The sequence below is a fragment of the Buteo buteo genome, chromosome 8 (assembly GCF_964188355.1).
Source record: "Buteo buteo chromosome 8, bButBut1.hap1.1, whole genome shotgun sequence".
In the NCBI taxonomy this organism is placed as follows: Eukaryota; Metazoa; Chordata; class Aves; order Accipitriformes; family Accipitridae; genus Buteo; species Buteo buteo.
The window spans coordinates 21,448,480-21,461,930 of NC_134178.1; positions in this window are offsets into that span (position 1 = coordinate 21,448,480).

Genomic DNA, 13,451 nt, shown 5'->3' on the forward strand with positions numbered 1-13,451 from the left:
GATTTGTCAGGGATTTAAGTAAAGTTCAGAATAAAGCCACTAAAGCTAAGAAATGCCAATTTTTAATAGAAAATGGAGAAAATCCTCACCAGTTGATTAATAAAAAAAATATGTATTTTTAGGATTACAATATTCTTTAACTAAATAGGAATTTGAAAAGCCTATTTTAGGATTCCTGGGGCACACAGTGTACTTAAATACTTACTTAAAGCACTACTTTGACCACACCTACATTAATATACTGTAACTTCTACCTTTGGCATTTATAGATACAATTTGGCTATAAAAGCCTCTTCAGTTTACAATTTGTTAGTTCCACATCTCTAGTGGTAACTCAGTTTCAGTCACTGATGCACTCATGCCTTTGAGCTGCAGGCACTGTCAATATGCAGCCTAACCCTGAGAACTCTCTGAGAAGCAAAGGTAGAACATGAAATGCAGAGCTTAACCACCCACAAGTCCTCACTAAAGTATGTATGTCAAAGATTAGGGACCAGATGAAGAAATAGCTTACATCAGTCCGTGTGCCTCCCAAGAGGTCCAGTGAAACAGAACCACAGAACAGCTGAGGCAGGAAGGTGCCATCCTGAGAGGTCACCTACTCCAACCCCCTGCTCAGAGCAGGGTCAGCCAGAGCAGGTTGCTCAGGGCCATGTCAAGTCAGGTTTTAAGTCTCTCCAAGGAAGGACACTCCACAGCCTCTCTGGGAAGTTAACATTCAGCTTGATTACTCCTAATTTTTTTTTTCTCCGTCCTTCAAAAACATATGTTTTTCAATTTTATGACAATTTTTGTTAAAGCAGACTAACATTAAAGCAAGCACCAGCATATCAAAATAAAACTCAGGGCAGGAATTGTAGCTTAAAAAAATACTCAAATACTTAATTTCCAAAACTGGATATCAAGGCTAGTTAAACTCTTAATAGAAAGCAAAGCATTTGTCAGTGTGTACATCCTAAAGGGTAAGTTTTAGTTGGCCTATTACAAACCAGGAGTATTTAAAAATGTGTGTTTTCAGAAACACCAAAAAATTAAACCATCCTAATAATTCTTAAATAAAAACCTCAATACATTTCAGATTTCACACTTTCACTCCCCACTTTTTGGGGCTGAAATAACTTGACATGATCAACAAATGCAACTTGTTTCTTCCAGGCTATGCAAAAGTTAATTTTACAACAACTATGCTGACTGTTTAAAAGGACAAAAAATTGCACAGTTTGTGACTAGAGTTTATACGCCCTGCCTTTACTTCAAAAGGCTTACTGAAGACCACCTAACAGCAGAGAGGAAATCCTGTTTCAGCTGGGATTTGCTGCTCAACATCTTCTGTTTATTCCTCCTGAAGTAAATTCATACTCTACACATTTTGGACACTGTACGTTTATTTCCTATTTCTTTACCAAGAATGCTGCTGTTAAATACTACTGCAGTTAAATGAAACCCATTATTTAAGATGTCACTGAGCAATGTTTTGCTTTCAGTTTAGAGCTCTGCAAGCTTTGAGGTCAAATGTCAGGAGTGGGAATTTTCCTTTCCAATATTCCCTAGTCCATAAACTTATCCTTCTTCCTCCTTTCAGGATAAAAAAGAGTACAGTCTGTTGCATTTGCCTTACATTGAAGTGCAGAGCCGCATTCACTTTTTCAGCTACAGTACTAGAACTGACTATTCAAGAAAAGTGGTGTATATTATACCTCACACCAACATTTTTGACTGTTTTCCTTTTGTTACAAATCAATAAAAACACATTAAATGACTGAAGATAAAGACCCTCCAAACAGTGAAATTCAGAGTGATTTTAATGTCTTCCATCACGTCTGAAAATTTACCTTCAGTTACAACTTCACTAGGAATTAAAAATTACATTTCCACCAGTGTTGTTATTTATAATCCTGAAATAAAAATTCCCAGTGCTTTAGGAGAATCAAGTCTGGATAATCTAAAAGGACTTTACATGTCTAGTTGAGAAGCACTACAAAGTGGCAACATATATAATGTACAAAACACTACTGATTTTCTTATGCTACTTTTTCTTTGCATCCATGTAATCTGTTGCAAGAAGTAATGCAAGCAGTATCTTACACACAAGGCAAACATAAAAGTGTTAAGGCTTGAAAACAAGCTTTCTCACTGCATAGTATGTCTGCATAAAACCTGTCTCTGAGATGCTAACACCACTGTTAGATGTTTAGGCTTTAATTGGAGTGCCATCATCTTCCTTTATGTTTTGATAGATTTATTGTTTCCTCTGATCCAACTCATGCAAATACCAGGCAGAACAGCATTCTGATACAGAAGAAACGAAAGACATGTTAGTTAAATAATTCCCCTACACTTCTGATAAAACATGCAAAGTGTTTTAACAGTGAAAAAGCAGCATATGGCACTGAACACAGGGGAAATTGTTTATTCATGCTAAATTTAATATGTTACTATTACAAAGGTTATGATAGGTTTTCACATAATCACTTAACACATTTCACCCTCTCCCTTTCCTCTGTTGTGGAAGGTGGCAAAGCAGAGCTACAGGAACATGCGGACCACACCCGAATGAGACATTGTCCTGGTTTCAGCTGGGATAGAGTTAACTGTCTTCCTAGTAGCTGGTACGGTGCTATGTTTTGAGTTCAGTATGTGAAGAATGTTGATAACACACTGATGTTTTCAGTTGTTGCTCAGTAGTGTTTAGACTAAAGTCAAGGATTTTTCAGCTTCTCATGCCCAGCCAGCGAGAAAGCTGGAGGGGCACAAGAAGTTGGCACAAGACAGAGCCAGGGCAACTGACCCAAACTGGCCAATGGGGTATTCCATATCATGTGACATCCCATCTAGTTTAGGAACTGGGAAGTGGGGGCAGGTGATCGCTGCTCGGGGACTGGCTGGGTGTCGATTGGCGGGTGGTGAGCAATTGCGCTGCACACCATTTGTACATTCCAATCCTTTTATTATTGCTGTTGTCATTTTATTAATGTTATCATTATCATTATTAGTTTCTTCTTTTCTGTTCTATTAAACCGTTCTTATCTCAACCCACGGGTTTTACTACTTTTCCCGATTTTCTCCCCCATCCCACTGGGTGGGGGGGGAGTGAGTGAGCGGCTGCGTGGTGCTTAGTTGCTGGCTGGGGTTAAACCACAACAGACATAAACAGCATGTGGCAATAATGGGGTAAGATTGTGAGGCTATAATAGCACAAGAATGCATACAAATTATAGAGGCTGTTAATATGTTTTGGAGGGCTTTAAGGACATTGTTTAGTCAATTAGAAGTAGTCGTTCATGATAAAGGAGAACTCATAGCTTGCTTAATGCTTTTGCTCAATGTTGACTTATTCTCTAATTGGAGGAATAAGAAGATTTGGATTAGCCCCAGAGCCAGTTTGAGCCAGAAAAAGAAGTCATAGTAACAACTAGCCTAAAAAACAGGAAAGGGAAAGAACGCCCCTAGAGATGAGGAGAAGGACCCAATGAGAAAGAAGATGACCCTAGACCCTAATATTACTCTTGGACTAGACCATGGTGTGAGGGGCAGAAACTTGCATTTGTAAGGGTACACTTGCCCAGGGAGTTTAGTGTTTGGGGTCCCTCACAGGAAGCGTCGAGCTCAAGCTGTCTAAATTTGTGCACCATAGAGAGAATAGATTACGCATTTTATTTTGAAGGCCTTGATTAGAGATTCTGCTTTGGAGAGCCTAGGGTCAAGCCTGAGGGAAGAAGCAGTGCCCAAGGGTGAGTGTGTGTGTGTGAGGAGTTGGAAGGGGCACCTGTCAGCTCACTGGAGTCACCCGTTGCGAAGGGACTCCGTTCTGAGCAGTTAAAGTCTCAGGTAGGGGAGAGGGGGGTGTGTGTGACTCCTTGAGTAGTGGGTGAACGCTTGGGCAGCGGCTTCTCCCTTAACACCTGTATCGTCTCCCGTTTGGATTTCCTATCAGATAATGAAGTAAACCTTTACAGAGGATGGAGGTAATTGTTCCTTTCATCTCAAGGCAATCAACACCTGAAATGGAGAATTATGTAATACCATAATTTGCTTTTTTTTTAAAAAATACCATTTCAAACTTGAAAATGTGTACGAGGAGTAACTGTCTGTTTAGAATAGTGAATAACTCCTCCTTCAAGCTCTCCTAGAAAAAGCAGAAGGAAAGTACAACTTCTTGGTCACACTGACTTCTGTCGAGAAGAGCCCAAGCATCCACAGCAACTCTATCACAACAGATCAGGAACTGCAGTTTCAATAAGAATGAGATGGCTACTCAACTGTACCTTGCCTTTGCGGTCAAAAAGGAGTCAGCAGATCCCAGCTCCTTCCAGTACAGGATTCATTTTTGTTCTAACACTTCAGAAACTGAAGATCACTTTTATCCTTTGCAGCCATTTCACAAAAAACTCTGATGCTCTAACTTCTTTAAGTATCACATATTGCGCTGTTCTTTCTCCTCACTAGGACTTAACATATCCATTATGATGAACTAGAATTCTTAAATATTCATCTCAGAGACTTCATTTAAGAGGAAAGTGGAGTTAAGTAAAGGAAAAAAATAGAAAACACCTCTCCTCATCCATTTTCTCCCTAACAAAAAGGGACAGTCACTCACTCCGGAGTACAGAAGCCTTTATAACACTCCAGCTGTTATCATCCCATAAAATAAAGTGACATTTGAAGTAGCATCTAAGGGCATTTGTGTGGCAACAGTAAAGAAGAATGGAGCACTTTGGTCGTAAGAAGTGTTCCAAGACCTCCATTAAGAGTGCAGCATTTCCTCATAAGATCCACTTCAACAGATTCCTACACTCTGCATAACTAGAGCCATGAAAGTCTCTTAATGCAAGATCTAATACCTTGAGAAAGTGCAGCACATGTTTTCCGGGTGTTTGGGACAGGAAGAAAAAACAAATGTTTGGTCAATGACGTTGACAGAACCAACAGGGAAACTTTGTTCATGTGAATGAGAAAAATAGAAGAGAAATCCAATCAGAGCAGCGGACAAGCTAGAAAGGAAGGAGAAGCATGAGAAAAAGGTGGATGTGGTACCATCTTTAATGTCCAAAGTACTGCAAAAGGCAATGATCAAAAAATCGTATTAAAAACCTAAGTGCTAAGGAGAAGTCTGAATACCTAACACACAAGGTGTTAAGAAAATCTTAGCCTAGGAAAGCCCATACACACAGTGATTGTGTAACTGCACCATTAGAAACCAACAGTACAAACCAGAGGCTGAACCCACAGGAATAACTTGAGTAATTCAAGAGCAGGGGAAAAGGTGAGACCAGATCCTCCAGACTTGGCAGGAGGAAAATGAAGCCTTGAAATGGCAGAGAAAATGTTCACACCTTCAGGAAAAAAGGTGGAGTGCATCTATTTATCTGCAGATGTTAAGTATCATAGTAAATTTATAGTAAAGATTTTGTACCATGGTTATTTGCCACTGGCACTAAGGCAGTAGTGTGGTAAGGAAAAGACACTGTGAAAAATGCATTTAATTCTTTCTCAAACTTCACAAGATGTTAGTGGTACATTCACAGCACAGTACACACCGAAGTCTAAATGCCTTTTCAATGTGCCATATATGCAATCAGTAATATTTTTTTTTAATAGAAATAACAGGACTAGCTAACTGAAATCCCCACATACATTAAATGGAAAGATATACCTAATTTGTTTTCTTTTCTATTGCATGAGAGTAGTTCTCTTTGTAAATATTATTTTGAATTTACAAAGGGAATTAATATACTTTCCAGCCTTAAGGACAAAAACAAAGACTTAAAATGCAGAAAAGTCCACTTATATTAAAAATAATCTTCATCATGTTCTATTTTGATAAAGAAAGTTTATGCATTTGCTAACCTCATAAGTAGACTATCATATTTGGATTACTTTAACCAGATTTCACATAATAATCTGAAGTACTGGAACAAAGTTGAGTAGTTAAAAGAAATTTTAAAAGTTGCATCAGAAGTAAATACCAGTATTTGATACTTCAGGAAAATAGAAAAAAAGATTATAATACTTGGGTAGACCATATGTACACATAAATAATTTTAATGTTATTTGAATATTTAAATCAATATATTTAAAATATTCTAAATTGTACCAAAGATTGAATTTTAGAGACACTCAGAGCAGATTTCTTCTTATGACTATCAAGACTATTTTCTTAAACTTGATTTAAAAAAAAATAAATATTTTCAAACACCTAAAAAGACACCAAATTATTTTTTAATCATAGAATCATAGAATCATTTAGGTTAGAAAAGACCTTCAAGATCATCGAGTCCAACCATCATCCATACCCACTAAACCATGTTATGGAGTACCCTGTCTATGCGCTTTTTGAATACCTCCAGGGGTGGTGACTCAACGACTTCCCTGGGCAGCCTATTCCAACGTCTGACAACCACCTCAGTAAAGAATTTTTTCCTAATATCCAACCTAAATCTCCCTTGCTGCAACTTGAGGCCATTTCCTCTCATCCTATCACCAGCCACCTGACAGAAGAGACCAGCACCCACCTCGCTACAACCCCCCTTCAGGTCATTGTAGAGAGGGAAAAGGTCTCCCCTCAGCCTCCTCTTCTCCAGACTAAACAGCCCCCACTCCCTCAGCTGCTCCTCATAAGACTTGTGCTCCAGGCCCCTCACCAACTCAGTTGCCCTTCTCCTGACACGTTCCAGCACCTCAATGTCTTTCCTGTAGTGAGGGACCCAAAACTGAACACAGTACTCGAGGTGCAGCCTCACCAGTGCCAAGTACAGGGGAACAATCACCTCCCTGCTCCTGCTGGCCACGCTATTTCTGATGCAGGCCAGCATGCCGTTGACCTTCTTGGCCATCTGGGCACACTGCTGGCTCATAATCAGCCGGCTGTCAACCAGCACCCCCAGGTCTTTTTCTGCCAGGCAGCTTTCCAGCCACTCTTCCCCAAGCCTGTAGCTCTGCATGGGGTTGTTGTGACCCAAGTGCAGGACCTGGCACTTGGCCCTGTTGAAGTTCATACAGTTGGCATCAGCCCATCGATCCAGCCTGTCCAGATCTCTCTGTAGAGCCTCCCTACCCTCAAGCAGATCGATCCTGCCTCCCAACTTGGTGTCGCCTGCAAATTTGCTGAGGGTGCGCTCAATCACCTCATCCAGATCATTGATAAAGATATTAAACAGAACGGGGCCCAACACCAAGCCCTGGGGAACACCACTTGTGACCTGCCGCCAACTGGATTTCACCCCACTCACCACAACCCTCTGGGCTCTTCCAGCCAACCAGTTTTTCACACAGTGAAGAGTACACTTGTCCAAGCCGTGAGACACCAGCTTCTCAAGGAGTATGCCATGAGAGACAGTGTCAAAGGCCTTGCTGAAGTCCAGGTAGACAACATCCACAGCCTTTCCCTCATCCACTAGGTGGGTCACCTGGTCATAGAAGGAGATGAGATCGGTCAAGTAGGACCTGCCTTTCATGAACTTGTGCTGACTGGGCCCGATCACCTGCTTGTTCTGGACTTGCCATGTGAGTGCTCTCAAAACAAATAATTCCATAATCTTCCCCGGTACCGAGGTCAAGCTGACGGGCCTGTAGTTCCCCAAATCCTCCCTCCGACCCTTCTTGTAAATGGGAGTCACATTGGCAAGCCTCCTCTGGGACCTCCCCTGTTCACCAGGATTGCTGACAGATGATAGAGAGTGGCTTGGCAAGGACCTCTGCCAGTTTCCTCAGTACTCTTGGATGGATCCCATCGGGTCCCATAGATTTGTGAGTGTCCAGATGGCGTAGTAGATCACTAACTGTTTCCGCCTGGATTAAGGGGGGTATATTCTGCTCTTCATCCTCACCTTTCAGCTCAGGGGACAGAGTACCCTGAGGGTAACTGGTCTCCCTATTAAAGACTGAGGCAAAGAAGGCATTAAGTACCTCAGCCTTTTCCTCGTCTCTGGTGGCTACGTTCCCTTCTGTATCCATCCCCAGTCTCTTTGGGATTCTTTTTACTGTTAACATATTTGTAAAAACATTTTTTGTTGTCCCTTACGACAGTGGCCAGATTTAGTTCTAGCTGAGCTTTTGCCTTTCTAATTTCCTCTCTGTATGATCTAACAAGATCCTTGTACTCCTCCCAAGTTGCCTGCCCTAACTTCCAGAGATGATAAACTCTCCCTTTTTTCTTAACTCCTAGCAAAAGCTCCCTGTTCAGCCAGACTGGTCATTCTCCTTGGCAGTTCAACCTGCAGCACATGGGAATAGCCTGGTCCTGAGCCGTTAAGATTTCCTTCTTAAAGAATGTCCATCCCTCCTGGACCCCTTTGCCCTTCAGGACCATCTCCCAAGGGACTCTCTCAACCAGTGTCTCAAAGAGGCCAAAGTTTGCCCTCTGGAAGTCCATACTGGTGGTTTTGCTGACCACCATCCTTGCCTCACCAAGGATTGAGAATTCTATCTTTTCATGGTTGCTAAGCCCAAGACGGCCTCCAACCATCACACCTCCCACCAGTCCTTCCCTGTTCGTAAACAGTAGGTCTAGCAAGGCTCCTCCCCTGGTTGGCTCACCCACCAGCTGTGTCAGGAAGTTATCTTCCACACACTCCAGGAACCTCCTAGATTGTTTACTCACTACTGTGTCATATTTCCAGCAGATGTCTGGAAAGTTAAAGTCCCCCATGAGGACAAGGGCACACGATTCTAAGACTACTGCCAGCTGCTTGTAGAATGATTCATCCGTCTCTTCAACCTGGTCGGGTGGTCTATAACAGACTCCCAGCACAACATCTACCTTATTGGCCTTCCCTCTCATCCTCACCCATAAGCACTCCACCTTGTCATCAGAATTGTGTAGCTCTGTATAGTCAAAACTTTCCCTAACATAGAGACCCACCCCACCACCTCTTCTACCTCGCCTATCCCTTCGGAAGAGCTTGTAGCCATCCATTGCAGCACTCTGGTCATGGGACTCATCCCACCATGTTTCTGTGATGGCGACTAAGTCATATCTATCCTGCTGCACGATGGCTTCCAGCTCCTCCTATTTATTGCCCATGCTGCATGCATTGGCATAGATGCATTTGAGCTGGCCTATCAAATCCACACCTCATATTGGCATGCTGCCCCCAGGCTCATCTCTGGTGAGCCTAGTTTTATCCCTTACCCCCTTCAAACCTAGTTTAAAGCCCTCTCTCTGAGCCCCACCATCTCACGAGTGAGGATTCTTTTTACCCCTTTGAGATAGCTGGATACCATCTGTCGCTAGCAAGGCCGGTGCTGTGTAAACCTCCCCATGATCAAAAAAGCCCAAATTCCACTGATGGCACCAGCCTCTGAGCCACGTATTAACCAGGTGTGTTTTCCTGTTCCTTTCAGTGTATTTCCCTGCCACTGAAGGGATTGAGGAAAACACTACCTGTGCTCCCGATCCTTCCACTAATCATCCCAGTGCCCTGAAGTCCCTTTTGATTGCCTTTGGATTTCTCTCTGCAATCTCATCACTGCCAACCTGCACAGCCAGCAATGGGTAATAATCAGAGATCCAAACCAGACCAGGGAGTTCCCTGGTAATGTTTTTTACCAGGGCCCCAGGGAGGCAGCAGACTTCCCTGTGGGATGGGTCAGGTCTGCATATTGGGCCCTCTGTCCCCCTCAGAAGGGAGTCACCTACGGCAATTACCCTCCTTTTTCTTTTTTCAGAGGATGTGAGAATGTGTGGGGCTGCCCGACTGGGCCTAGGCACCTCCCTAGATAGGGCTTCATCTACACCCTGATCTTCACTGGCCTGGTCCTCAAGTTCCAGAGCCCCATACCTGTTGTGTAGGGGCAACTGGGAAGGTGAGGGAGACTGGGAGTGGATTCAGGTGCCTCCCCAAGCAGGGACCTGTATCCATTCCCCTCCATCTCTTAGGTCCCCTCCTGCCTCGTGGCAAGAGGACAGGGGAACCTCCGCTTCTTGCGGAGCCTCCACCTGCTGCCTCTGCCTCAGGGACGGCAGGGTGTGGGCCCACCGATCTATCTCCCTCTCACACCCCCTGATGCTCCTCAACCTTTCCACTGCCTCCTTCAGCTCTGCCACCAGGCTGAGCAGATCACCCACCTGGTCACACCTCAGACAAGAGGTGTCCCCGCTGCCCTCCGGCATCAGTGACAGACTCAGGCACTCCCTGCAGCTGGAGACCTGGACAGCTGCACGTTTACACGGGACCTCTGTCCACACCGCCACATTTTTCCTAACAATGGCTTTCACCCGAGTGGCGACCGGACCTGGGTCTCCCTCTGGGCCGACGTCCACTGCTTGAGTAGCCTTCTCCACCTGGGAAAAGGGGGGGGCTGTACCTTGCTTACGCGAACTGCAGCACAAACTGTCGTACCACGGCCTTTCTGACGTGCCACACCCTGGTCGCCACACTCCTGGTCGCTGGTGCTCCTCAGGGCCATTTAAATCTCCAGCGGTTGTCCGTGGCAATACCCACGCCGCATCAGCCTCTCTTGTGAGAGCTGCTGGCTCTGGACGGGTCCCTCTGCTTTTCCCCTGGGCTCCTGGGCCTCAGGAAACCCCCAGTCCACCTCAATCTAGCTCTTAGCTGCTGACTTACTGTTGCCTCTGCTGGCCTTGCTACTGACTGAATGTTTTCTTACATCTAAAATGAGAAACTAGAAAGCAGAGTATTGCTGCTATTACCCTGTTTTGAAAATGCACCAGCATGGAAGGTAGATTGCTCAAGCTATCAATCACTGTACATCATGAATGGCCATTTAATCCAATAAACCGTTCTCTTCCAGTGAACACAATTAAAAGAAAAATATTATTATCAGTCAATCTCAACAATCATGAAGGCAGTACAGATCAAGTTTTACTGTTTAACAAAACCATCTAGGGTCAAGAATGAAAATAAGATGATGATCAAGTTCATGTATCTTATCTTTTTTCAAGGGATGTGTCAACTTACTCCTAATATAGTACACTTTAAAATACTTGTCTTTAGACTTAACTGTCTGTATCAAAAGCAGTATGACTGAGGGAGAGTATTACTTATTTCATGCTTGCTGACTGACAAACATCTGTTTTCTGGAGAGGTAAACACCCACTAAAGTTCATTTTGTTGTTGAATATAAATTACATGCTGCTTCTGTTCAAGAGGGCAAAATTAGCATATGCCCAGATTTGTATGCAAGGTGTACCTGAAATACTTTTTCAGGCAAATAAATCATCATGATTTGGGTATTCATAAATCCACAATACAAATCCAGATACTGCTTTAATACCTAAAGAATCAAGGTCAAGAAAGTATTTTGTAAAAAATCATGCTACTTAAAGCTAGTTTTTTACAGCTTTCCAATACAGATTATTGCAGAAGTTGAGATGTTTTCTGCCTTACAGCAGAAAAAATTCAGCATATGAGGCATACAGTCTAGTGACTCATCTGCTCTCCACCAGCTCACCATCCAACCCTGGGAGAGCTCCATGCGTTCCTACTGCTGTCTCACACACAGGACAGCTTCCTTCCTCACCTCCCTCACTTGTCCTTCCTCAAAAGCATGTATCCATCCATCATGGTGCATCAGTCATGTGACTGTTTTAACAAATGTCCAGTTAAGTGAAACATTACAGATTTTGTTAGGCCCTTGAAAGTACTATTATACTGAATGAAGAAAAAAGATAAAGTACTCAAGAAATACCATAGATTAGCATAATGGTACATCATGAAATGTAATAAAGCACTAATTTCAGAATGAAGTCCTCCTCTCAACTTGTTGTCATTCTGAAGTCTCCAGTTTAAGCATTCTTTTCTCATTTGAACACAAGGACACACAATCTACTATCCTTAGATGTATGACACAAAAAATGAAAAACTTCAGAAGCTGCAATCTTTCCTTAAAAAGTGACAATTTTCTGTCCATAAAAATCTGTGGCCCCCAAACAGGAAATTACCAACTGAAAAGTCTGATGCACCACCAAATAACTGTCAAAATTAATAAAAATAATTTTATTTTCAAATTTAAAAAAATATTTTGGCAAAACTTTTCACACAAACTGTGAATGTAATGTTCCATATACATTATGGTTTCAATGTAAAGGAAATAATTTACCTTTTTGTTGAGTTAAAAAAAATTCAAGGAAAAAAAAAATTTGAAACCTCTTGTTTCCAGAGGATTTCCTTAAATGTGTGGTGTATTTGTATCTAATTTTTAGTTCCCATAAACTTGCAGTGAATACTACTATCTTTTTTCTGTGACACTTCTGTAAGTTAATTCCCTGAAATAGGATGAGAGGAGAAAGAAAAATGCAGTTAAATCAAAAATCACCAACTTGTCTACTGACTACTTTACTGCACATATTATGTGTCCAATATTATACATCATTGTCCATACCAATCACTGTTTTATAAAATATAATCTTGGGAAATCAAAATATGACAGGTTAGACTTGAATTAGTTCACTTGGTGGTTTTGAATTGCAAGTTTTACATGCAAAAATGTGGCTTTCAAAAAAATCTGAGTTTTTTTAATACATCAAAATTAAAACATTTGAATGTTATCTTAAATTGGATTGTTCTCAAAAATATTAAAAAGGATCAACTTAATATAGCTAAGAATTTTACTTCTTTAAGGAGTTTGGCCAGTTACCTTGAATAAATTCTTTTGAAAGTGATATTTACTAAACTCATTGCCTTAGACTAGTAATTTACAATGAAAAAAAAAAAATCTTATTACATTAGCTTGGGTGTGCAAGAAAAACATACAAAATGATTCAAAGACATGCTTTAAGGAAAATGCACTGAACAGCTGGGATTCTCTCCACCACAACATCCTCTTCTCATTGCTGCAACTCTAATGAAAACACTTTGATGAAAACAGAAGTCCCAGTTCTCTGCTTTTCCACCACTTTTCAGTGTAGACATACACCCTTACTTCCTCTTCCATTGCCCTCCCCTCTGAAAACCAAAGCAGGTGGAAACACAACAGCACAGCAAGAAAACACCTGAGGGTTCAGCAATCAATGAATTGCACACACAACTTCTTGGACAGCCATCTCCCAGTCAAAAAACAGCTCCCTGAAGTGCAATGATAATGAGATAGGACTCTGAGCCAGAGGATTTCTTTTCATTTTACAACAGCTTCTCACCCTAAACTGGCATTAATAAAAAACCCCTCTTCTCACTGTTGTCAGTGGCAGGATTTACATACATATAGCTTCTGCAGATGTTGCTAAAGCAGTTTTTTCTAAATCAAGTCACTTGTTTACAATGCATGGTCAAACAAACTGTTCAGACACACACACTCCCATTTTAAACTTCCTGGGCATGAACCATTTACCTCTGTCCCAAATATCCTTAGTTATATAGCAAATGTTCTTCAAATGTTCTTTCCTTCACAGATCTTTCCTTCCAGAAAGAGCCAGAACATGTGGGGTTCTTTCTACAGTGGTACCTGCCAGATCTCTGAGCAGTCAACATTCATAATTCTATCAGTGCAAATTG